Raw genomic sequence first — 24445 nt, 5'->3', positions numbered from 1 at the left:
TCTGTCCTCCCCTGTACAGATATTATTATTGTGAGTGCTCAAGAAATCTCCAAACATCTAGCAGCTGTGTGTAATTTGAGTATAACTGTTGTTGCATTTTTTCTTGTACTGTATAGCATAAGTTTAATTTGTAGGCCTAGTGAAGTTTTTGTAATTCGTGTGGGGTTCTTTATGTCAGTCATTTTTGATAATAGTTTGTATCTGTAATTATTTATCTGGCATTCACTGAGTATTATCTGGTATCTCATTTTATCAGGGCTAACTTAGATAAATTTACTCTTGCTAATTTCGTGTTAATAGAGGCTATTGCAGTTAACCATATATTTAACCTGTTTTTGCCATTACATTATCCTTATGAGTCCTGAATGTTTTGTTGTTAATTTAAGCATTAAACTTTAACTTGTAATTTTACCTAACTCTTTTGTTCTGAACCTGGAACTTTACGGGACAGTTGTGACTCTTCGTATTCTCACTTAAAGTGTACATTATCTTTCTCTGTTTCGTAACATAAATTTGGCGACCTCATATCAGGATATTCAGGATATTATCATAAGGATATTGTTTGATATTTTGTGACTGTGATATATTCATGATGGCTACTATTTCTACACTTGATGAAGCCAAAGATTTTTTGTCAAATGTGCAGTGTGTGATATAGAAAACAGAACAAAGAATGAACTTAAGCTTGTTGCTCAACAATTGGGAATTGCAGTTCACTCTCATCATTCTAAAGATTAAATTGTTGGCATGATTAATAAAAGCTTGTTTAATGTAACTCCTCCAAATGAGCAAACGCAGATTGAATTAGCTAAGTTACAGCTAGCCCTGCAGGAGGCTAAGGCTAAGGAGGCGGAGTCTCGTGTGAAGGAAGCTGAATTTCAAGCACAGGCTAAGGAGGCTGAATTTCAGGCAAAAGCTAAGGAGGCTGAGGCACAAGTTGAAATTGCTAGGATTCAGGCTGACCATGAGTATCGCATGAAACAAGGTGGAACTGGATCATCTAGCTCTGATGGTTTTGATGTGGCTAAAAATGTTAAACTTGTCCCTCCTTTTAATGAATCTGATTTAACAAAGTATTTTCAGTTGTTTGAGAGGGTAGCTACAGGTTTTAATTGGCCTAAGGAGTATTGGCCAGTACTCCTTCAAACTGTTCTCACCGGTAAAGCTCAAGTAACTTATGCATCTTTGCCTCAGGATCAGTCTGATAATTATGATGTAGTTAAGAGCTTGATTCTTAAGGCCTATGAGCTTGTTCCTGAAGCTTATAGAGTAAAATTTAGGACAACTTATAAGCAAGATAAGCAATCCCATGTTGAGTATGCAAAAATCAAAGAAGATCTGTTAGAGCAGTGGTTAAATTCTAAGAATGTGGATTCTGATTTTGGTAAATTTAAGCAGATGATTTTGCTGGAGGATTTCAAAACATGTATTAGTAAAGATGTAAGCCTATATCTTGATGAGAAAAGAATAGATAATTTGTCTGATGCTGCAGTTTTAGCTGATGAGTATGTTCTCACTCACAAGAGATATTCTAGAGAAAAGGGAAAGCTGAGAGTAAGTACGTTGCCTCTACTCAGAGTACAGGTAACAGGAAAGAGAATAAGGATGATGTTTCTCAGGAAGTAAATACCAGCTTCACCTCTAGATTTCAGAAAAGTAAATGTACTTATTGTAGTAAGCTTGGTCATACTACGGAGAGATGTTTCAGGAGACAGCGTGATGTGAACAAAAAGGAGTCTTTAAATATTCAGTCAATTGGTCTAGTGTCCACTCTTGAGAGTTCCCAGAATTCTTTAACTGAGTTAACTGAACCTGCTTTGAGGGGTAACTTAAATTCTCATGATGGAGCTCCTCTTTTGAGCAGTAACGTGGGTGACACTCTCAAGAGTTCATGTGCTAATTTCCTGTCTGATGGTTTTGTCAGTCATCTGGACAGTAATGACAGGAAATCAGTTAAAATATATCGTGATACAGGTGCTTGCCAATCCCTTATGCTGACCAGTGTTCTAGGCTCTAATTTTAATTCCTCTGATGAAACTGTAATCTTACAAGGTGTAGGAAATAATTACTTCTCTGTCCCTCTGTGCAGAGTGAATTTAGAGTCTGGTTTTGTTAATGGTTCCGTTATGGTTGGGTTGGTTGAGACACTCCCAATGTCAGGTGTAACTTTCTTACTTGGAAATGATATTGGTGGAAGTCAAGTGTGTCCAGCTCCTCAGTTGTCTAGTGAGCCAGTGGCTGCGTCCCAGGATTGTGATGTCCCTGATGTGTTCCCTGCATGTGCTGTCACTAGGGCTAAGTCTAAAGTTACTGGTGATTTAGAGGATAATGATGATGATGATGTTATCCTAGCTGACACTTTTCTTGCTAATTTGGACCACTCACCAGATGAGGCAGTACCCCGTAGTGTTGATAATTTGTCTCGTCAAGAGTTGGTTGAGTTGCAGGTTGCTGACCCTGAGTTGAAAGGTCTAGCTAACTCTGCTTACAGTGAAGAAGAGTCAGCCGGTGCTTCTACTTGTTATTATGTAAAGTCAGGAGTACTTATGAGGAAGTGGAAACCCCCAACAGCATCAGCCGACTGTGAATGGGAGGTTGTACATCAAGTTGTCATCCCTCGTGTTTGTAGGCAGGATATCATTAGAGTGGCTCATGATTCCAGTTTGGCAGGACACCTTGGAGTGAGGAAGACTGTGGCACGCATTTTGAAACACTTCTACTGGCCAGGTATCTTCAGGGATGTTTCCTGGTATTGTAAGTCTTGTCACACCTGTCAAGTTGTGGGGAAGTGTAATCAGACCGAAAAGGTTGCACCTCTAGTTCCAATTCCTCCTTTTGAGGCGCCTTTCACCCGTGTGTTGGTGGATATTGTGGGCCCTCTTCATAAGACTTCTTCAGGATTTTCTTATGTGTTGACCATGATTGATATGGCTACTCGTTATCCTGAAGCCATTCCACTTAGAAATATCTCAGCAAAGAACGTGGTTAAGGAAATGCTAGGGTTCTTCACAAAGTTTGGTCTGCCCAAGGAGGTACAGTCAGACCGGGGAAGTAATTTCATGTCAAACGTTTTCAAACAGTCTCTGAAAGAGTTGGGCATCACCCACATCACGTCTTCAGCTTACCATCCCCAGACCCAAGGAGCGTTGGAGAGATATCATCAAACACTCAAATCGATGCTCAAGAAATACTGTTTGGAACATCAGAAAGACTGGGATAAAGGTCTTCCATTCGTTGTGTTTGCCGCAAGAGAATCTCCAAATGAATCACTGGGCTTCTCATCTTTTGAACTACTGTTTGGCCATGAAGTAAGAGGACCCCTTAAGTTACTCAAGGAATGCTGGCTGTCGGAGGAAGATGACGTCAACCTGCTGGAGTATGTGATGAAGTTCAAAGAACGGCTGTCCACTGCTTTACAGCTGGCGAGAGAGAATTTAGGAGCTGCTCAGGAGAAGATGAAGACTTGGTATGATAAGAAGTCCAGGTTACGCCACTTTCAGCCAGGAGATCAGGTTTTGATTCTGCTACCAGTTCATGGGCAACCTCTTCAAGCCAAGTTTAGTGGCCCTTATTTCGTGGAGAAGAAACTCAGTGATGTCAGCTATGTCATCGCCACACCAGATCGTAGAAAGAGCAAGCAACTATGTCACATCAACATGCTAAAGTTATATCACAGGCGGGACGAAAATAATCCAGTCTGCACTGTGGCTGTTCCACCCGAGTCTGCAAGTGAAGCTCTCCCATGCAGTATGAGCCTGAGTGATAGTTTGGGGAAGAATCCTGATATCATGAATGATCTCCAGACTAAGCTTTCTCATCTACCACCCAAGGAAAGGCAGGAGTTTTCGGCATTACTGCAGGAGTACCCGCAAGTGTTCCGTGCCACTCCAGGAAGAACCACTGTGTTGATGCATGATGTCGATGTTGGAGACGCAAAGCCAATTAAATTGCCTCCTTACCGTGTGAACCCAGTGAAAGTTCCTCTCATCCAGAAGGAGCTTGGCTACCTGTTGGACCACAAGATGATTGAGCCCTGTCAGAGCGAGTGGAGTTCTCCTGTCACTCTAGTCCCTAAGCCAGGTGGGTCACAGAGGCTCTGCATCGACTACAGACGTGTTAATCAGATAACCAAAACAGACACTTACCCTCTCCCTCGTGTGGAAGATTGCATAGACAAGATCGGAAAGGCTAGGTACATAAGTAAGTTTGATTTGTTAAAGGGATACTGGCAAGTACCTATGACTGAACGTGCTAGGGAGATCTCATGTTTTGTAACACTAGGAAAGGCTTTTGCATGTTCTGTAATGCCGTATGGTATGAAGAATGCACCAGCCACATTTCAGAAGCTCATGAATGTTGTAACAGAGGGTTTGGCAGGGTGTGTTGTTTATATTGATGATGTATTAATCTTCAGTGACAACTGGAAAGATCACCTATGCCATGTCAGTAAATTTCTTGACCGTTTAGTTCATGCTAATCTTGTAGCTAATTTATCAAAGTGTGAGTTTGGTCAAGCTAAAGTTCAGTACCTTGGGTATGTAATTGGTGATGGACATGTTGCACCACCAGGAGCTAAGGTTCAGGTTATAAGTGATCTTCCCAGACCTAAAAGTAGGAAAGAGCTACAAAGATTTTTGGGAATGGTAGGTTATTACAGGAGATTTGTTCTTAACTTTTCTATTCTTGTATCACCACTTACAGACCTACTGAAAAAGGGAGTTGAATTTGTCTGGACCGATAACTGTGAATCCTCTTTCAACAAACTTAAAGCTATTCTATTAAGTCAGCCAGTGCTCGCTACTCCAAATTTTGCTAAGCCTTTTAAGATGGCTGTTGATGCAAGTGATACAGGAGCTGGGGCTGTTTTGCTGCAAGAGGATGATCAGGGTATTGAACATCCTGTATCTTATTACAGTAAGAAGTTCACTCCACCTCAAAAGAACTACTCAACTATTGAGAAAGAGCTTTTGGCCTTGATTTTGGGTTTACAGCATTTTTCATTGTATTTGTGTTCTGGTTTTGACCCCATAGTCATTTATACCGATCATAACCCACTGAAATTCCTTAGTAAGTTTAAAGATAAAAATCAGAGATTGACAAGATGGAGTCTACTTCTTCAGGAGTATTCATTAGACATACAACATGTCAAGGGGAAAGAAAATGTTATTGCAGATTGCTTATCTAGACTTTAGACAGATTGTTTTAGAGTAATAAGAAATTTCCTTTGTAAATTTCTTTTTCTTTGTGGGGAGGTGTTACATAGCCTATGATTTCATCATCCTTTGTGTAATTTTAACGCACAGTTGCTGCATGTTTGATCACGAGCGTGTTCTGCCTCAGTCCCCCCTTCTACCGTTATAGTAGAGTAAGTCGTTCTCTCTGTTATACTTTGCGGGATTTTCAGCTCTCTGTCCCCATGGCTTCATTTGCGCGTCCCTCTTACAAGTTGTATCAAGCTCTGCCAGCCCCTATATAATGAGCTCAGTCTCTGCATCATTGCCACTTAGATCTGCTCCTCATTTTGTTCACATCTCTGTCCTCCCCTGTACAGATATTATTATTGTGAGTGCTCAAGAAATCTCCAAACATCTAGCAGCTGTGTGTAATTTGAGTATAACTGTTGTTGCATTTTTTCTTGTACTGTATAGCATAAGTTTAATTTGTAGGCCTAGTGAAGTTTTTGTAATTCGTGTGGAGTTCTTTATGTCAGTCATTTTTGATAATAGTTTGTATCTGTAATTATTTATCTGGCATTCATTGAGTATTATCTGGTATCTCATTTTATCAGGGCTGACTTAGATAAATTTACTCTTGCTAATTTCGTGTTAATAGAGGCTATTGCAGTTAACCATATATTTAACCTGTTTTTGCCATTACATTATCCTTATGAGTCCTGAATGTTTTGTTGTTAATTTAAGCATTAAACTTTAACTTGTAATTTTACCTAACTCTTTTGTTTTGAACCTGGAACTTTACGGGACAGTAGTGACTCTTCGTATTCTCACTTAAAGTGTACATTATCTTTCTCTGTTTCGTAACATAACCCATATCTAGTCCTAAGAATTATAATTGTCCAGTATATCTGTATTCGTGACATGTACACGTTCCACTGTAGAATATAGTAATACACGTGTAAGGTTGTTGCCCTGAGTTTTTGTGTCCTACCTCTCTTATTTATCTAAGCTCCAGTCTAGCAAGAGAACCCAGCTACACACTAGGCATTAGTGGGATGGGAAGCCGACCCTAAAACACCTAGCATTACAATTATTATTATTATGATTATTATTTTTATACTTGTTGTTATTGTTGTTATCACTGTTGTTGTTGCTGATGATGTTGTAGTTATTATTATTATTATTATTATTATTATTATTAATATTTTTATTATTATTATTGTTATTAATATTATTATTATTATTACTTATTTAATCACCATCATCATCATCATCCGGATCTCCTTTCCCACCCTAGGGCAAGATAAATGCTATTTGGCACGGAGCCACCAAACTTGGTCAATTTAGTAGGACAGCTGTCCACTTCTTTTTGCCAAATTTAAGAATATAAGAACATAAGAAGAGAAAGTAACTGCAGTAGGCCAATTGGTTCATGCTAGGTAGCTCCTACAAGGGTAACCAAACTACTAGAATAACACAAGATTAGGAAAGAAGATGAAGGCTCTCCCCCGCCCACATGGCAGTCTGTTAACAGGATCTCCGGATATTTTCAAGGACACAGAAAAGTGAGCCAGCCACGCTATCTGAAGAACCGGTTAAGCTAGGAAGCTGAAACTTTACAACAAAATAGCATTATGGAGGAAGCAGACTGGAAGGGAGTACAGTTTCAGTTGGCTGATCATTGTCTGAGATCCCCTGGGGTAAAAATTTGAAACTTTTCCAGATATTCAGGATGTCACCTAGTTTTCCATGAAGAATTAAAGCATGAACCAGCATATTTGGTGGATGTATAGAAAGTGATAACCTAAGGTGACATGCACAAGATCAGTGACCTTGACCTCGCCAGGGGTCAAAATTTTGGAATTTGTCGGATATTCCAGATGTAGCCTAAAGTTCCATGAAAGACTAAAGCTAGACCACCAAATTTGGAGGACTTTTAAACTGTATGCCCTTGACATCATGGGATCTTAGTTGTTCGGCTACTAGCTAGCAATGGCTGTGGAAAGTGATCTTTATCAAATTTGAAATTTTTTATTCCGTTCTAATTATTATTATTATTATTATTACTATTATTGTTGTTGTTGTTGTTATTATTATTATTATTATTATTATTAAACTTTGCTTTATATATGGCGAAGCCTATTGTTTAGGCAAGTAATAATATTTTTCTTTGATGATATTATATAGAAGGGTACCCTAGGGTAACCCATGTACTTGTGCCAAATATAAATGATCTAAACCTATTTTTGAAGATCATGTACTCATTTTTGGTTAAAAAAATTGCATATTTCAAATTGAAATATCTCAGAAACTAAATGAGATACAGCTATGTGGTTGAAAATCCTACGATAAATAAGTTTGTTGGGAATTTTGGCATAATATTTTGCCATTTATCCCAGTGGAAAGTACCGAACTCAAATCTGCCCAGTGTTATCATTATAACACGTTGTATAGAAAACCACAAATGCTGTAAAGCTGAACTTTACAGAAGTTTAGCGGTTGTCCCTCTCATTATCCGAAAGGAGTATGGTTACAGTTAAGCATACTGTTAGCCAGTTATTGAGACAGATATAAAATGTACCCATGCTTCATTTATTTCGCCTACACCTTTGTCTTCAGATCTTGTTGGTATTACACAAGAAGCTACTTTTGTTTGTTCTAAGTACAAGTTCCAATAATGAATGACCATGAACTTCTTCTAAAGGTAACAAGAAAAAAATTGCAAATATCTATGTTGATCATATGAAATTTTTAAGCAGTAAACACAAAAGCAAGTGCATAGCAACAATCAATACCATAAAAAGTTATGGCGAAGCTTCCTTGTTGTGGCTACACAATAAGTAGCCAGGTTTCTAGTTATCGTATTAATATTAACAATAATAATAATAATAATAATAATAATATCATTCCAGAGCTTACGGGTAAGACTGACGAATCATTCGGTCATACCTGCCCTAGTGGTAAAGTGAAGGATTCTGTGTTTGGTATAGGCTACTCATGATCATCACCATCGTCATTATCGTAATTTTAATCATCATCATCATCATCGTGTTCTGTACTAGTTCATACGATGAGATATTCAGTAAACACTTCTATAGTTAGATGTATTTACCGAATGGATGCTTCTATTATCATTGGCCTTCAGTTTAGGAAATACATCATCATCGCAGGCAGTCAGTACCCGTGTTTAATTCTCACAGCTCATCCATGTAATGTACAGTAGTGGTAGCTGATGATGTTGCCTTGATGTTGATATTATTTCATAACACAACAAAGATCTCTCCCTTGTCATCTACTTTGTTCCATCTTAGATCTCCACTTTTACGATCTTCGTTCCTTCACGGAGTCCGGGACTACCCTTCCCTCACACTGTGAATACCTGTTGCCACAATTACCCTAGCTGCTCATCCGTTATTTATTCTGTGAAACACATCACCACCCGACGTCCGTTCATGACTACTTGCTGATGTTCCCTTATTCATGAAGTTCCTTTCCTAGCATGGTATGTTGTATCCAATGTTATCCTGTTCATTCTGATACCAGTATTCATTATGTGTGTCTAAAACCTAAGGGCTTTTTCTTAGGTTCCATCTTTTAATTGAAAAGACATACTGTATTGCTTGATTCCTTTTTTATGAAACTGGGAAATTAATGAACTGAACTATAATGAAACAAAAGCATTCCGTGGCCGAATTCTAATCGTCAGCAACAAATATTATTGGCTAAGATACAAGCTACCTACAAACCAAGTTTGAAGAAAAATCGCGAAACTCTACGGCATTCAGTCACCGCGTTTCACACATATCCGGTTCACATTACAAGCAAAAACATTCGGGGGATGAATGCTACTCACCTGCAAATAATGTGTTGTTGGCTGAAGCACAGGCTACCTACGAACCATATTTGAAGATACAGTACTCGTATCTTGCAAATCTCTTTGGCGTTGTCACCGCGGTTCACAAAAACCAATGCATATTGAAAATTATTTATCTATCCATCTATCTATCTCTCTACCTATTTCTCTCTCTCTCTCTCTCTCTCTCTCTCTCTCTCTCTCTCTCTCTCTCTCTCTCTCTCTCTCTCTCTCTCGCCATTTCATTGCCCTGCTCCCAGCTCACCCTCCCCCTCTCTCATATACCTCTACACTTCATCCCTCCATCTCATCCTTGGCCTCCCCCTCCCTCTCCCCCCTTCCACCTCACTCATATACACTCTCCTCGTCAATCTCTCGCTCTCCATCCTCTCCACATGTCCAAACCACCTCAGTGTGTGTTTCTCCTAACGTTTCCTGTCACATCCACATCCACATCACAACGCTCCTTCACTTCCTCATTTTTCAGTCTGTTTCTCCAAGTGACTCCACATGCTCCTCTTTAATAACTTATTTCCACTGCACTCACTCTTGACTTGTGTCCCTCCAACAACGTCCAAGCTTCACTTCCATACGTTAGAGTTGGTATCACGATACTGCCATGAAGTAGCTTTTTCACTTCCATGCTCACTTCCATGGTTCTTATCACTGCTTTCAAGGAACCAGCTACCTTTCTTCCCTGTTGCACCCTTTCAAGCACTTCACTCACCAAACTTCCATCTTTACTCATCACACTACCCAAGTACTTAAACGGGCTCACATTTTCCATTTCCTCCTCATCAAGCCTCACTATTACATTCACTGACTTCATTTCTCTCGAAGACAATAACTTTACTCTTTCCTACATTCACCTTTAGATTCCGTTTCTTACACACTCTCCTAAACTCATTCACCAAGCCTTGCAGCCCCTTCATCTTCACTTAACAACACAGTATTATCTGCACACAACAGCAAAGGAAGTTTCCAAACACTGCCCTCTCTCATTAGGGCCGCTCCAACATCCACTGCCCTACGTTGTATCTCTTTTATAATGCAGAATGAACAACCACGGAGACATGACACATCCTTGTTTCAATCCAACCTTCAAATAGAAAAATTCACTCAGTTCATTATCCACACACACAGCAGCCTTAGCATCCTCATACATATTCTTCACAGCCTTCAAAAACCTCCTACCTACTCCATATATTATTAACAATTTCCACAATCCTTGTCTATCCACCCTGTCATATGCTTTCTCCAAATCCATGAAGGAAGCATACAATTTCTTTCCCTTCTCTAGAAACTTTTCCACTAAAGATCTAAGAATGAATATCTGATCTACACAACCTCTTCCCTTCCTAAAACCCCCCTGTTCTTCTCCAAGTAATTCATCTGTTATTTTCTTGTCAATAAATATCCAACTATATACTTTTCCTCTTACACCAAGAAGACAAATGCCCCCATAATTACCACACACTTCTTTACCGCCTTTTCCTTTGTACAGGGGAATAATTATACCTGATTTCCAATCCTCCGGGACTCTACCTTCCTCCCAGGCAAATCTGCACATCTTCCACATCCATTCTACTATTATCTCTCCCCCATGTTTCAGCATTTCACCACCCACTCCATCAATTCCTGGGGCTTTCCCCATTTAAACTTTCTTCATTGCTTCCACAACTTCCATCCTACTGATTTCTTCCTCTCTTTTCACATCCTTCCATCTCCCAGCCATTTCCCAGCCACTTATACTCACTCACATTACTTTCGTTCTCTATGTTCAACAATTCCTGAAAGTGTTTCCTCCATCTGCTCATTTTTTCTCCCTTCTCCATTAGTAATGTACCATTTCTATCTTTCTCTCCCCAGCTAACTTATTTGGCACCCTGTCTAACTTTCTTTACCTCTTTCCAGAACATTTTCTTACATTCCCTCCACTTTACACTCAAGTTCTTTTCAAATTCCTCATCCACTCTCTTCTTACTCTCTCTTAATAATCTTTTCACCTCTCTCTTCCTCTCTACATATAACTCTCTCTTCCATCTCTCAATTTCTTCCACGCCTCTGTTTCTCATCCACTCACTATATGCATTCTTCTTTTGTGCCACAGCCTCTCTCACCTCTTCAGTCCACCGTGCTGTTCCGTGCACCCCCTTTCTTGTTCTCTTCACCCCACACATCACTTCACATGCTGCACTGATTTCTTCAGTGAATATCTTGCACACACCTTCCAAGTTCCCCATGTACTCCAATCTATATTTACCCAATCGCTCCTTCACTTCCCTCTTTTATTCTGCTTTTTTCCCATCCTCATGTAACTTTTCCATTCTCCATGTATGTACTGTACTACTTCCTCCTGTCCTTCCCTTCTTCTATTTCTCCATTTTATTTGGACTTAAATTCTGACCACCACCAGCCAGTCCCCCAACCTCTATATACTCTTGCATCCATTATACACCTTCTTATCCTTTCATCCACAAACAAATAATCAATCATCGCCTTCCATTAATTCAGTTCACCACCCACCCTTCTCATCACCCACCATATACTGTATACCTGTGGATCATTTTGTACCTGAGGAGGGTATTAACTGTCACCAAACCCCTCCCGGCACAGATGTCCACTAAACCACTGCTATTCTCATCCATCTCTGCAGGCACATCCCACTCACCAACTACTCCATCCACCTTCCCATTTCTTACTTTTCCATTCATACCAAAAACACTCCCTCATTCCTGTCAAACTTTTCCATGCACGCTTCCACATTTGTCCAGAACTCTTCTCACACTCTGCTTGCACGATCTTGCGCTGGCGCATACACGCACACAATCGCCCACATTTGTAGTCCAACTTTCAATCTTACTCACACAATCCTGGAGCCAACTGATCCATACTCTCTTATAGTCTCCTTCCATCTGTTATTCACAACAATACACACTCCTTTTGCCCTCTCTATCTCACCTACTCCTGCTCATATACCCCATCCATACTCCCATTCTCTCACACTCTCATATCTTCATTTAGTTTCCGTTAACCATATACATCCACTTTTGCACCCTCAAGCACCTGGACAATCTCTCTTTCACTCATCATTTGCACCCCTTACATTCCAAGTCGTCATCCGTATCGTGTCCTATGTTCGGTCCTTAGTCGTCACCTTTTGGTCAGTCCTTGTCTGAGGCTTCTTGTTCGAATTTATAGTTAATTGTTTTCCGGGGAGTAGCACTAACGCTCCGCCAACCCACTTGTGACACGTAGGGAACACGTGTTGGTTGGTTATAAGGTTACCACCGAGCGTTGTAAATGCTTTCCTGGTTTACAGGAAATCATTTGGCTTGCCACACAATGGAGAGATATCCTGAAAACAGGATATCACTACACTAAGTGGGTGCATAATGGGCACCCCCACCTAGAGAGAGAGAGAGAAATATATATATATATATATATATATATATATATATATATATATATATATATATATATTATATAGATATAGATATAAATAAATAAATATATATATATATATATATATATATATATATATATATATATATATATATATATATATATATATATATATAACTATATATATATATATATATATATATAGATATATATATAAATGCGTATATATATATATATATATATATAGTTATATATATATATATATATATATATATAGAGAGAGAGAGAGAGAGAGAGAGAGAGAGAGTTATATATATTGTTACGGAACAGAGAAAGATAATGTACACTTAAAGTGAGAATACTAAAAATCACTACTGTCCCGTAAAGTTCCAGGTTCAAAACAAAAGAGTTAGGTAAAATTACAAGTTAAAGTTTAATGCTCAAACTAACAACAAAACATTCAGGACTCATAAGGATAATGTAATGGCAAATAAACAGGTTAAATATATGGTTAACTGCAATAGCCTCTATTAACACGAAATTAGCAAGAGTAAATTTATCTAAGTCAGCCCTGATAAAATGAGATACCAGATAATACTCAGTGAATGCCAGATAAATTATTACAGATACAAACTATTATCAAAAATGACTGACATAAAACCCAACATTAATCACAAAGACCTCACTAGGCCTAAGAACTAACCCTATGCTACACAGCACAAGAAAAAATACAACAACAGTTATACTCAAATTACACACAGCTGCTAGATGGTTGGAGACTTCTTGAGCACTCACAATAATAATATCTGTACAGGGGAGGACAGAGATGTGAACAAAATGAGGAGCAGATCTAAGTGGCAATGATGCAGAGACTGAGCTCATTATATAGGGGCCAGCAGAGCCTGATACAACTTGTAAGAGGGACGCGCAAATGAAGCCATGGGGACAGAGAGCTGAAAATCCCGCAAAGTATAACAGAGAGAACGACTTACTCTACTATAACGGTAGAAGGGGGGGACTGAGGCAGAACACGCTCGTGATCAAACATGCAGCAACTGTGCGTTAAAATTACACAAAGGATGATGAAATCATAGGCTATGTAACACCTCCCCACAAAGAAAAAAGAAATTTACATGGAAATTTCTTATTACTCTAAAACAATCTGTATATGGCATTACAGACCATGCAAAGGTCTTTCCTAATGTTACAAAAAATGAGATCTCCCTAGCACGTTCAGTCATAGGTACTTGCCAGTATCCCTTTAACAAATCAAACTTACTTATGTACCTAGCCTTTCCGATCTTGTCTATGCAATCTTCCACACGAGGGAGAGGGTAAGTGTCTGTTTTGGTTATCTGATTAACACGTCTGTAGTCGATGCAAAGCCGCTGTGACCCACCTGGCTTAGGGACCAGAGTGACAGGAGAACTCCACTCGCTCTGACAGGGCTCAATCATCTTGTGGTCCAACAGGTTGCCAAGCTCCTTCTGGATGAGAGGAACTTTCACTGGGTTCACACGGTAAGGAGGCAATTTAATTGGCTTTGCGTCTCCAACATCGACATCATGCATCAACACAGTGGTTCTTCCTGGAGTGGCACGGAACACTTGCGGGTACTCCTGCAGTAATGCCGAAAACTCCTGCCTTTCCTTGGGAGGTAGATGAGAAAGCTTAGTCTGGAGATCATTCATGATATCAGGATTCTTCCCCAAACTATCACTCAGGCTCATACTGCATGGCAGAGCTTCACTTGCAGACTCGGGTGGAACAGCTACAGTGCAGACTGGATTATTTTCGTCCCGCCTGTGATATAACTTTAGCATGTTGATGTGACATAGTTGCTTGCTCTTTCTACGATCTGGTGTGGCGATGACATAGTTGACATCACTGAGTTTCTTCTCCACGAAATAAGGACCACTAAACTTGACTTGAAGAGGTTGCCCATGAACTGGTAACAGAATCAAAACCTGATCTCCTGGCTGAAAGTGGCGTAACCTGGACTTCTTATCATACCAAGTCTTCATCTTCTCCTGAGCAGCTCCTAAATTCTCTCTCGCTAGCTGTAAAGCAGTGGACAGCCGTTCTTTGAACTTCATCACATACTCCAGCAGGTTGACGTCATCTTCCTCCGACAGCCAGCATTCCTTGAGTAACTTAAGGGGTCCTCTTACTTCATGGCCAAACAGTAGTTCAAAAGGTGAGAAGCCCAGTGATTCATTTGGAGATTCTCTTGCAGCAAACACAACGAATGGAAGACCTTTATCCCAGTCTTTCTGATGTTCCAAACAGTATTTCTTGAGCATCGATTTGAGTGTTTGATGATATCTCTCCAACGCTCCTTGGGTCTGGGGATGGTAAGCTGAAGACGTGATCTGGGTGATGCCCAACTCTTTCAGAGACTGCTTGAAAACGTTTGACATGAAATTACTTCCCCGGTCTGACTGTACCTCCTTAGGCAGACCAAACTTTGTGAAGAACCCTAGCATTTCCTTAACCACGTTCTTTGCCGAGATGTTTCTAAGTGGAATGGCTTCAGGATAACGAGTAGCCATATCAGTCATGGTCAACACATAAGAAAATCCTGAAGAAGTCTTAGGAAGAGGGCCCACAATATCCACCAACACACGGGTGAAAGGCGCCTCAAAAGGAGGAATGGGAACTAGAGGTGCAACCTTTTCAGTCTGATTACACTTCCCCACAACTTGACAGGTGTGACAAGACTTACAATACCAGGAAACATCCCTGAAGATACCTGGCCAGTAGAAGTGTTTCAAAATGCGTGCCACAGTCTTCCTCACTCCAAGGTGTCCTGCCAAACTGGAATCATGAGCCACTCGAATGATATCCTGCCTACAAACACGAGGGATGACAACTTGATGTACAACCTCCCATTCACAGTCGGCTGATGCTGTTGGGGGTCTCCACTTCCTCATAAGTACTCCTGACTTTACATAATAACAAGTAGAAGCACCGGCTGACTCTTCTTCACTGTAAGCAGAGTTAGCTAGACCTTTCAACTCAGGGTCAGCAACCTGCAACTCAACCAACTCTTGACGAGACAAATTATCAACACTACGGGGTACTGCCTCATCTGGTGAGTGGTCCAAATTAGCAAGAAAAGTGTCAGCTAGGATAACATCATCATCATCATTATCCTCTAAATCACCAGTAACTTTAGACTTAGCCCTAGTGACAGCACATGCAGGGAACGCATCAGGGACATTACAATCCTGGGACGCAGCCACTGGCTCACTAGACAACTGAGGAGCTGGACACACTTGACTTCCACCAATATCATTTCCAAGTAAGAAAGTTACACCTGACATTGGGAGTGTCTCAACCAACCCAACCATAACAGAACCATTAACAAAACCAGACTCTAAATTCACTCTGCACAGAGGGACAGAGAAGTAATTATTCCCTACACCTTGTAAGATTACAGTTTCATCAGAGGAATTAACATTAGAGCCTAGAACACTGGTCAGCATAAGGGATTGGCAAGCACCTGTATCACGATATATTTGAACTGATTTCCTGTCATTACTGTCCAGAGGACTAACAAAACCATCAGACAGGAAATTAGCACATGAACTCTTGAGAGTGTCACCCACGTTACTGCTCAAAAGAGGAGCTCCATCATGAGAATTTAAGTTACCCCTCAAAGCAGGTTCAGTTAACTCAGTTAAAGAATTCTGGGAACTCTCAAGAGTGGACACTAGACCAATTGACTGAATATTTAAAGACTCCTTTTTGTTCACATCACGCTGTCTCCTGAAACATCTCTCCGTAGTATGACCAAGCTTACTACAATAAGTACATTTACTTTTCTGAAATCTAGAGGTGAAGCTGGTATTTACTTCCTGAGAAACATCATCCTTATTCTCTTTCCTGTTACCTGTACTCTGAGTAGAGGCAACGTACTTACTCTTAGCTTTCCCTTTTTCTCTAGAATATCTCTTGTGAGTGAGAACATATTCATCAGCTAAAACTGCAGCATCAGACAAATTATCTATTCTTTTCTCATCGAGATATAGGCTTACATCTTTATAAATACACCTTTTGAAATCCTCCAGCAAAATCATCTGCTTAAATTTACCAAAATCAGAATCCACATTCTTAGAATTTAACCACTGCTCTAACAGATCTTCTTTGATTTTTGCATACTCAACATGGGATTGCTTATCTTGCTTGTAAGTTGTCCTAAATTTTACTCTATAGGCTTCAGGAACAAGCTCATAGGCCTTAAGAATCAAGCTCTTAACTACATCATAATTATCAGATTGATCCTGAGGCAAAGATGCGTAAGTTACTTGAGCTTTACCGGTGAGAACAGTTTGAAGGAGTACTGGCCAATACTCCTTAGGCCAATTAAAACCTGTAGCTACCCTCTCAAACAACTGAAAATACTTTGTTAAATCAGATTCATTAAAAGGAGGGACAAGTTTAACATTTTTAGCCACATCAAAATCATCAGAGCAAGATGATCCAGTTCCACCTTGTTTCATGCGATACTCATGGTCTGCCTGAATCCTGGCAAGTTCAATTTGTGCCCGAGCCTGTACCTGTGCCTCTTCAATACGAGCATTTGCCTCATTAACACGAGCCTCCTGCAGGGCTAGCTGTAACTTAGCTAATTCAATCTGTGTTTGCTCATTTGGAGGAGTTACATTAAACAAGTTTTCATTAATCATGGCAACAATTTGATCTTTAGACTGATGAGAGCGAACAACAAATCCCAATTGTTGAGCAACAATCTTAAGTTCATTCTTTGTTCTGTTTTCTATATCACACACTGTTTGCACATTTGACAAAAAATCTTTGGCTTCATCAAGTGTAGAAATAGTAGCCATCATGAATATATCACAGTCACAAAATATCAAACAATATCCTTATGATAATATCCTGAATATCCTGATATGAGGTCGCCAAATTTATGTTACGGAACAGAGAAAGATAATGTACACTTAAAGTGAGAATACTAAAAATCACTACTGTCCCGTAAAGTTCCAGGTTCAAAACAAAAGAGTTAGGTAAAATTACAAGTTAAAGTTTAATGCTCAAACTAACAACAAAACATTCAGGACTCATAAGGATAATGTAATGGCAAATAAACAGGTTAAATATATGGTTAACTGCAATAGCCTCTATTAACACGAAATTAGCAAGAGTAAATTTATCTAAGTCAGCCCTGATAAAATGAGATACCAGATAATACTCAGTGAATGCCAGATAAATTATTACAGATACAAACTATTATCAAAAATGACTGACATAAAACCCAACATTAATCACAAAGACCTCACTAGGCCTAAGAACTAACCCTATGCTACACAGCACAAGAAAAATACAACAACAGTTATACTCAAATTACACACAGCTGCTAGATGGTTGGAGACTTCTTGAGCACTCACAATAATAATATCTGTACAGGGGAGGACAGAGATGTGAACAAAATGAGGAGCAGATCTAAGTGGCAATGATGCAGAGACTGAGCTCATTATATAGGGGCCAGCAGAGCCTGATACAACTTGTAAGAGGGACGCGCAAATGAAGCCATGGGGACAGAGAGCTGAAAATCCCGCAAAGTATAACAGAGAGAACGACTTACTCTACTATAACGGTAGAAGGGGGGACTGAGGCAGAACACGCTCGTGATCAAACATGCAGCAACTGTGCGTTAAAATTACACAAAGGATGATGAAATCATAGGCTATGTAACAATATATATATATATATATATATATATATATATATATATATATATATATATATATATATATAGTTATATATATATAGTTATATATATATATAGTTATATATATATATAGTTATATATATACATACATATATATATATATATATTTATACATATATATATATATTTATACATATATATATATAGTTATATATATACATAGTTATATATATATATATATATATATATATATATATACTGTATATATAGTTATATATATATATATATATATATATATATAGTTATATATATAGTTATATATATATATATATATATATATGACGAATGGCTTTCGATCATTTTCTATCAGATTTTTACCAAAAGTAATAGGCTTCAGCACATCCACATAGTTGTTTTTTTCCTGAATGTTTGATGAAAATTCGTCCACAACTAGATATATTTTGGCAACAAATACACACACACACACACACACACACACACACACACACATTCACATATACACACCGACAATAACTATATCACCTGGCCTTGCTAAAAGTGTGTGATAAGTATTTAGGAAATGTGATGTATCTGTCTGTACATATATCAATCTATCTATCTTCTTGTACAGTATGTGCATCACGCTCACTGCCCGCTCTCATGGGTTCAAACTCCATTTAACATTGTTACATCTTACTAACAGCATTTACAGTGTCTTGGGTAGATGGACATTTTGTACATTACATTACAAAAACCACAAGGGTTGAACAAGGGCGACAATTTATGAATATCTTTATGTGTATCAATCCATGCGAAGTTCCCCGGAAGGCCGTATTTTCTCGTTGGAAGGAGGGTATTGGTCAGAATTAACCTTTCTTTGTGGTGGCCAAATTCGAATCATGAAAACATATCTAGAAGCAGAACTTTGCGTGTGAAATAAAGTTTTATTGGCTAGTTTCTCTTTGTCAGAATCTGCTTAGAGAGTCTTGGAATGAAAATACTCGATATATCTTAGGGTGAAAAAGTTGAAAGGATGTATTGAGAAATATGCCATGATATAATTATTATTCCAGTCTCATCTTCTTCAAGGGTTCGTGAAGTACATAAGATCTCAGAAGAAAAGCACCCCATGAAAAAAATGGCTATAATGTGTGGTATAATCTACTTCACTACTAGCACAGACGTATGAAATTTAACTGAACTATTTTGATGCCATTACACTTCCATTTTTACTATCCACACTCGGTACTCTACTCCCCACACTCCATATAGCATTCTTCACACTACAGTCTCCACCCATCACACTAAACTCCTCCCTCCCCATGCTCCAGATTTTTTACACGCACCCCTCTATTATTTTCTCTGCACACTCGGCTCGTCCTACTGGATTCTCTACTCTCCACTTTCTACAGTTCATTCATCATTATCAACTTTCCACCCTGCTCTCTCACTTCTCTCCACTCCCCAGACTCTACACTCCACTCTCTACCCTCAACTTCTCACAACTCGCCCTCCTCTCAAGTCTCCACACTCCTCTTCACACTCCACACTGCACACTTCACTCTAAACTCTTCGCACTCCACACTCCTTTCCACTCACCACACTCTACACTTTTTTTTTCTTCTCCCATCTCCACACTCCTCTGTACTAACCACAGTCCACACTTTATTTTCCTCCCTTATCTCCACACTCTACTTTCTACACTCCACTTTCCACACTACACATTTTAGACTCCATACAACACTCTCCATTCCATACACAACACACCACTCCACATTCCAAACTCTTCTCTGCACGCTCAGCACTCTATATCCCACTCTGCACTTCTGCCCTGCCACCGTCCTCCACATCCAGCTGTCATGGTCGTTGGGCTATAGTTTAATGTGGCAGAAATGAAACAAAGGCCCGTATACTCATTGGTTAAGTTCCGTATTACCAATTCTTAATCGATTTGCTGTCCTATTCTGTGTTATATGAATCCTTGAAACGTTGCCGTAGTTTGCATAAGATACGTAAAGATGGATATTAACTAACCATATTCAAAAATAAATCGCTAAGGAAGGGGAGCTTGGATACTTCCGTATCCGACGGGAATATGGGCGATAGACTCCAACCCTGATAAGTGGGAGGGAGGGCATGTCTTGTATCCCTGTCCGCTCAGTGAACAGATGGGATGCCAAGTAAGAGCAGTGTGGGAGCGCCTGTTGCCAGAAGTTACCTATGAGTGTATTTGTCCCCTCAAGACTTGCTTTGGCGCTGGCTACATATCTGTATAACAATTAAATTATCTATTTCTCCTATCGAGAAACATTGCATTTTTCCAGTGTTTCTGCGTAATGGTTGTCAAAATGCTATTGACGAAGGAACGGGTAGTAGTCATAATCAATTGGCACAAGGCTGAGAAACCAGCTGAATAATTACAGAAAACTGGTGGTAAGCCAGACAAATGTGTGCAGATTCGGGTGAAGAACTTTCGGGATGATCACAAAGAAGATGCTTCAGAACATAAAAAGAGAGATGGACTAGGACGAAAGACTTTCATCAAGTATTTTAACTGGCATGGAACGTCAAACAGATTTAAAGTTTTAGCACCAACAAGAAAATTCTTAGAAAAAATCCCCAAGCAAACTGGAGATGTCTCCGTTAGAAAATTTCACCGTCTCATTGATCATCGGAGACCCCTGTTCCCCCCTTATGCAACAAAGGCGTAAAATTGCTTTTAAGAAGTGTATCAAATGAGATATTGCCCAGTGGTGGCATGTGCTCTAGAAGCGACGAGGCTTTCTGGTAACCAGGGCGAAAATATACATGGACTCCCAGGGACTATAGTAGGACTCGCCCACGTTTGCGGCTGTGGTGTGGCCCGGAACTGTGTACAGTGTTGCCACGTTTTCTATACCGTTATCTCTCTCTCTCTCTCTCTCTCTCTCTCTCTCTCTCTCTCTCTCTCTCTCTCTCTCCTGGCGGGAAATGTGAGCCACCCTGAGTACTTTTGATTCTTTTATAAGTTATTTACAATTGTGCTTTCATTTGTTAATTTGGTTTTGTTATATTTAGTGATGCCGACAATGCATTCAATGCATGTCCCTCTCCTGCCTCTCTCTCTCTCTCTCTCTCTCTCTCTCTCACCGACTGGGTGTGGGTGTTGCCGCTCGCGAGTGAATAATTTTTTTTTTTTTTTTTTACTTCGGTATTGGCATATGCCTACTATTTTGTCCTACATATTAGCTTACGATTATAAATTTGATTATTCCTCGTCCTTAAAATTATGGTAAAAGCCGGTAAATGTGAGCATTTTTCCCTAGCAACACCTGTACAAGCTATGCTTGGGTCTACGGAGGTACATACTTTACCTTAAGCCAGACTGGGTAAGTGTTGCCACTCACAAGAATTACATGAATTATTTCTTTTACTTTGGATATTGGCATATTTCTTCTTTTTTCAGGCTCATTATCTTATATCCATAACTGTGATATTATTACCCACCCTAAAACTACGCTAAAAAACATTAAAAGTGACTACAATTTCTTTTAGCAACACTGTACAATATGTATGCCATGTTTCTGTGTTACTGTATAAATATTTTATGCATAATAAGATTACTGTTGATTCATCCATCAAAATACACAAGTGTAAGTTTTATTCATCTGAATTTATCGAATTTGTGATGCCTTGTACATAAATAGCTTCCGTTTCACATCGCAAGTTGGGGAAACGTGGCACCATTGTACACAGGTGCGGGTCACACCACAGCCGCAAACGTGCGCGAGTCCTACTATAATACAATAGATCTGATGTTTACATGCAAATCGGAAAAAACGTTTTGGTGCGGTTAATGTCTGGTTTATTTCACTCATTACTGTGTAGAAACTTAGTATTATTAATGGGGAAAGAAAAATGAACTAATACTAATACTCTTAGTTTCTTTGTATTTTTTCCCGGGGCATTAATTTTGAAAAATTCAGGGTTGGCACATTCATGCAGAATGGATTTCCCTGCCACACAGCTTCGTATGTAAATTTATGGTTTCATGACTGCCAAATTACCATAATGGAGGACTGGACAGGTAATATGCATCATAAGGACTCACTTAGCATCACAAAGCTGGAAACTCCAGTTACTGTAGGATGGAGTGCACTCTACAGAACAGGAAATCTTTATAAAAAATGTTGAATCTCTTCATTTGAGCCAGATTAATTATAAGGCACATGAGGCATCTGCCTCAGTGTCTCTACAAAAATGGATTCCACAGTGTGGTCTGGGGAGTTTTTTTTTTTTTTTTCTACTTTTCCTGTTTCGAAAAAAATAAATTATATCATTCGTACGTATAACCCCATTCCAGAAATGTTTATCCTGTAAGAAATTTTGTTACGTTTTACTTAGGTTTGTGAAAGTACAGTATAATCGAAATTTTAAGCAGCGATATTGGTGCTAAAAAGACGATCCCCTCTTTCCAGGCGCGTCTGCTGCACCAGGTGGCTGGAAGTGTGGATAACTGGCATGGACCAGCATGGTGGATCATTTGTATATATGTTTGGCTGTTTGTGGCAAGTATCACACGCAGAGTTGCCACTTTTTTTTTCGTTTTTACAAATGTTAGCAACTCAAAAGTGATTTTCAAAACACTGATGTCTACTTCGCTTATTGCTGCTTCAGTTCCTCAAACCATAGGGGTATTTGCCTTCTTAGTGTGACTGGTAAAATATATGGTAGAATACTCATTGATAGGGTTAGGCATATGACAGAGGAGCTAGTTGGAGAAGAACAAGGCGGATTTAGGAAGGGAAAAGGGTGTGTAGATCAGATATTTGTTCTAAGATGTTTAGTGGAGAAGTATCTAGAGAAGGGAAAGAAAGTGTATGCTGCCTTCATGGACTTGGGGAAAGCTTATGACAGAATAGATAGGCAAGGTATGTGGAAGGTATTAAGAATATATGGAGTGGAGGGGAAATTGTTGAGTGCTGTGAAGAGTATGTACGAGGGAGCTAGGGCTACGGTGCGAGTGGATGGTGAGCTGAGTGAGTTCTTTGATCTCAATATGGGACTGAAACAGGGTTGTGTGATGTCTCCATGGCTATTTAATATATACATGGATGGGTGTGTAAAGGAGGTGCAAGGTAGGGTAGTGGATGTGGGGCTGGCCCTAATGAATGAGGGTGAGATTTGGAAGCTTCCGATGTTGCTGTTTGCTGATGATACAATATTGCTGAGTGAAGATGAATGGGAGTTGCAAGATTTGGTGAATAAATTTGGGACAGTGTGTAGGAGGAGGAATCTGAAAGTTAATGTAAACAAAAGTAAAGTTATGGTGTTTGAGAGGAATGAAGTCACAGAGTGTGTAGTGAGGTTGGATGGTGAGGATATAGAGAATGTGAGTGCATTCAAGTACTTGGGTAGTGTGATGAGTAAGGCTGGAACTTTGGAGGATGAAGTACGTGAAAGGGTACAGCAGGGAAGGAAGGTTGTTGGTACACCGAAAGCAGTGATGAGAAATAGGGAGGTGAGTATGGAAATTAAGAAGTCGCTGCATGATAATATTGTGATCCCTACCCTGACGTATGGAAGCGAGGCGTGGACCTTGCAAGAGGGGAACAAGTCAAGAGTGGGAGCAGTGGAAATGAGTTACTTGAGAGGAGCATGTGGAGTGACGTGGAGGGACAGGTTGACGAATGAAGAAGTGAAGGAACGTTGTGGGGTAGATGTGGATGTGGTTGAAAAGATTAAGAGAAATACACTGAGGTGGTTTGGACATGTGGAGAGAATGGAGAATGAAAGACTGACTAAGAGGGTGTATGTTGGTGAGGTGGAGGGAGGGAGAGGGAGGGGTAGACCGAGGATGAGGTGGAGGGATGGAGTTGAGAGGTATATGAGGGAGGGGGGGTGAGTTGGGGGGAGGGTAGTCATGTGGTAGGTGACAGAGCGACTTGGAGGCGTTTTGTCTGCGGCCACCCTTTGCGGGATTAGGGCATCGGGCAATAGATAGATAGATAGTCTCTACAAACATACTTGTACTGGGAACGTTATCAGTTTTCTTCTGGCTCTGCCTTTCTCTGAAGTTTCAGGAACTGTTTAAACAAAGTGAGGAGGCCTTCACACTACGAAGTTGATAGTGAGAATATATCCTTGCCGTTTTATCTTAACCTGATTTATGAGTGTAGTTTTGTCTGTCGGCTGCACGGCCGTAGTAAACATTATTTGTTCAAGATTGTATACTCCCAGCTCTCCACCTACTATCCAATAATTCCACTCTCCAGTCCCCACTTGGCTGTCAGGTCTTCCTCCACGGTCATTCTGCCTGCAATTGTCAACACTCATTCA

This window comes from Coenobita brevimanus, chromosome 45 (assembly GCF_032717465.1).
Source record: "Coenobita brevimanus isolate Jiangsu-jjx chromosome 45, ASM3271746v2, whole genome shotgun sequence".
NCBI classification, from domain to species: domain Eukaryota; kingdom Metazoa; phylum Arthropoda; class Malacostraca; order Decapoda; family Coenobitidae; genus Coenobita; species Coenobita brevimanus.
Note: the sequence above shows the minus strand (reverse complement) of the source record.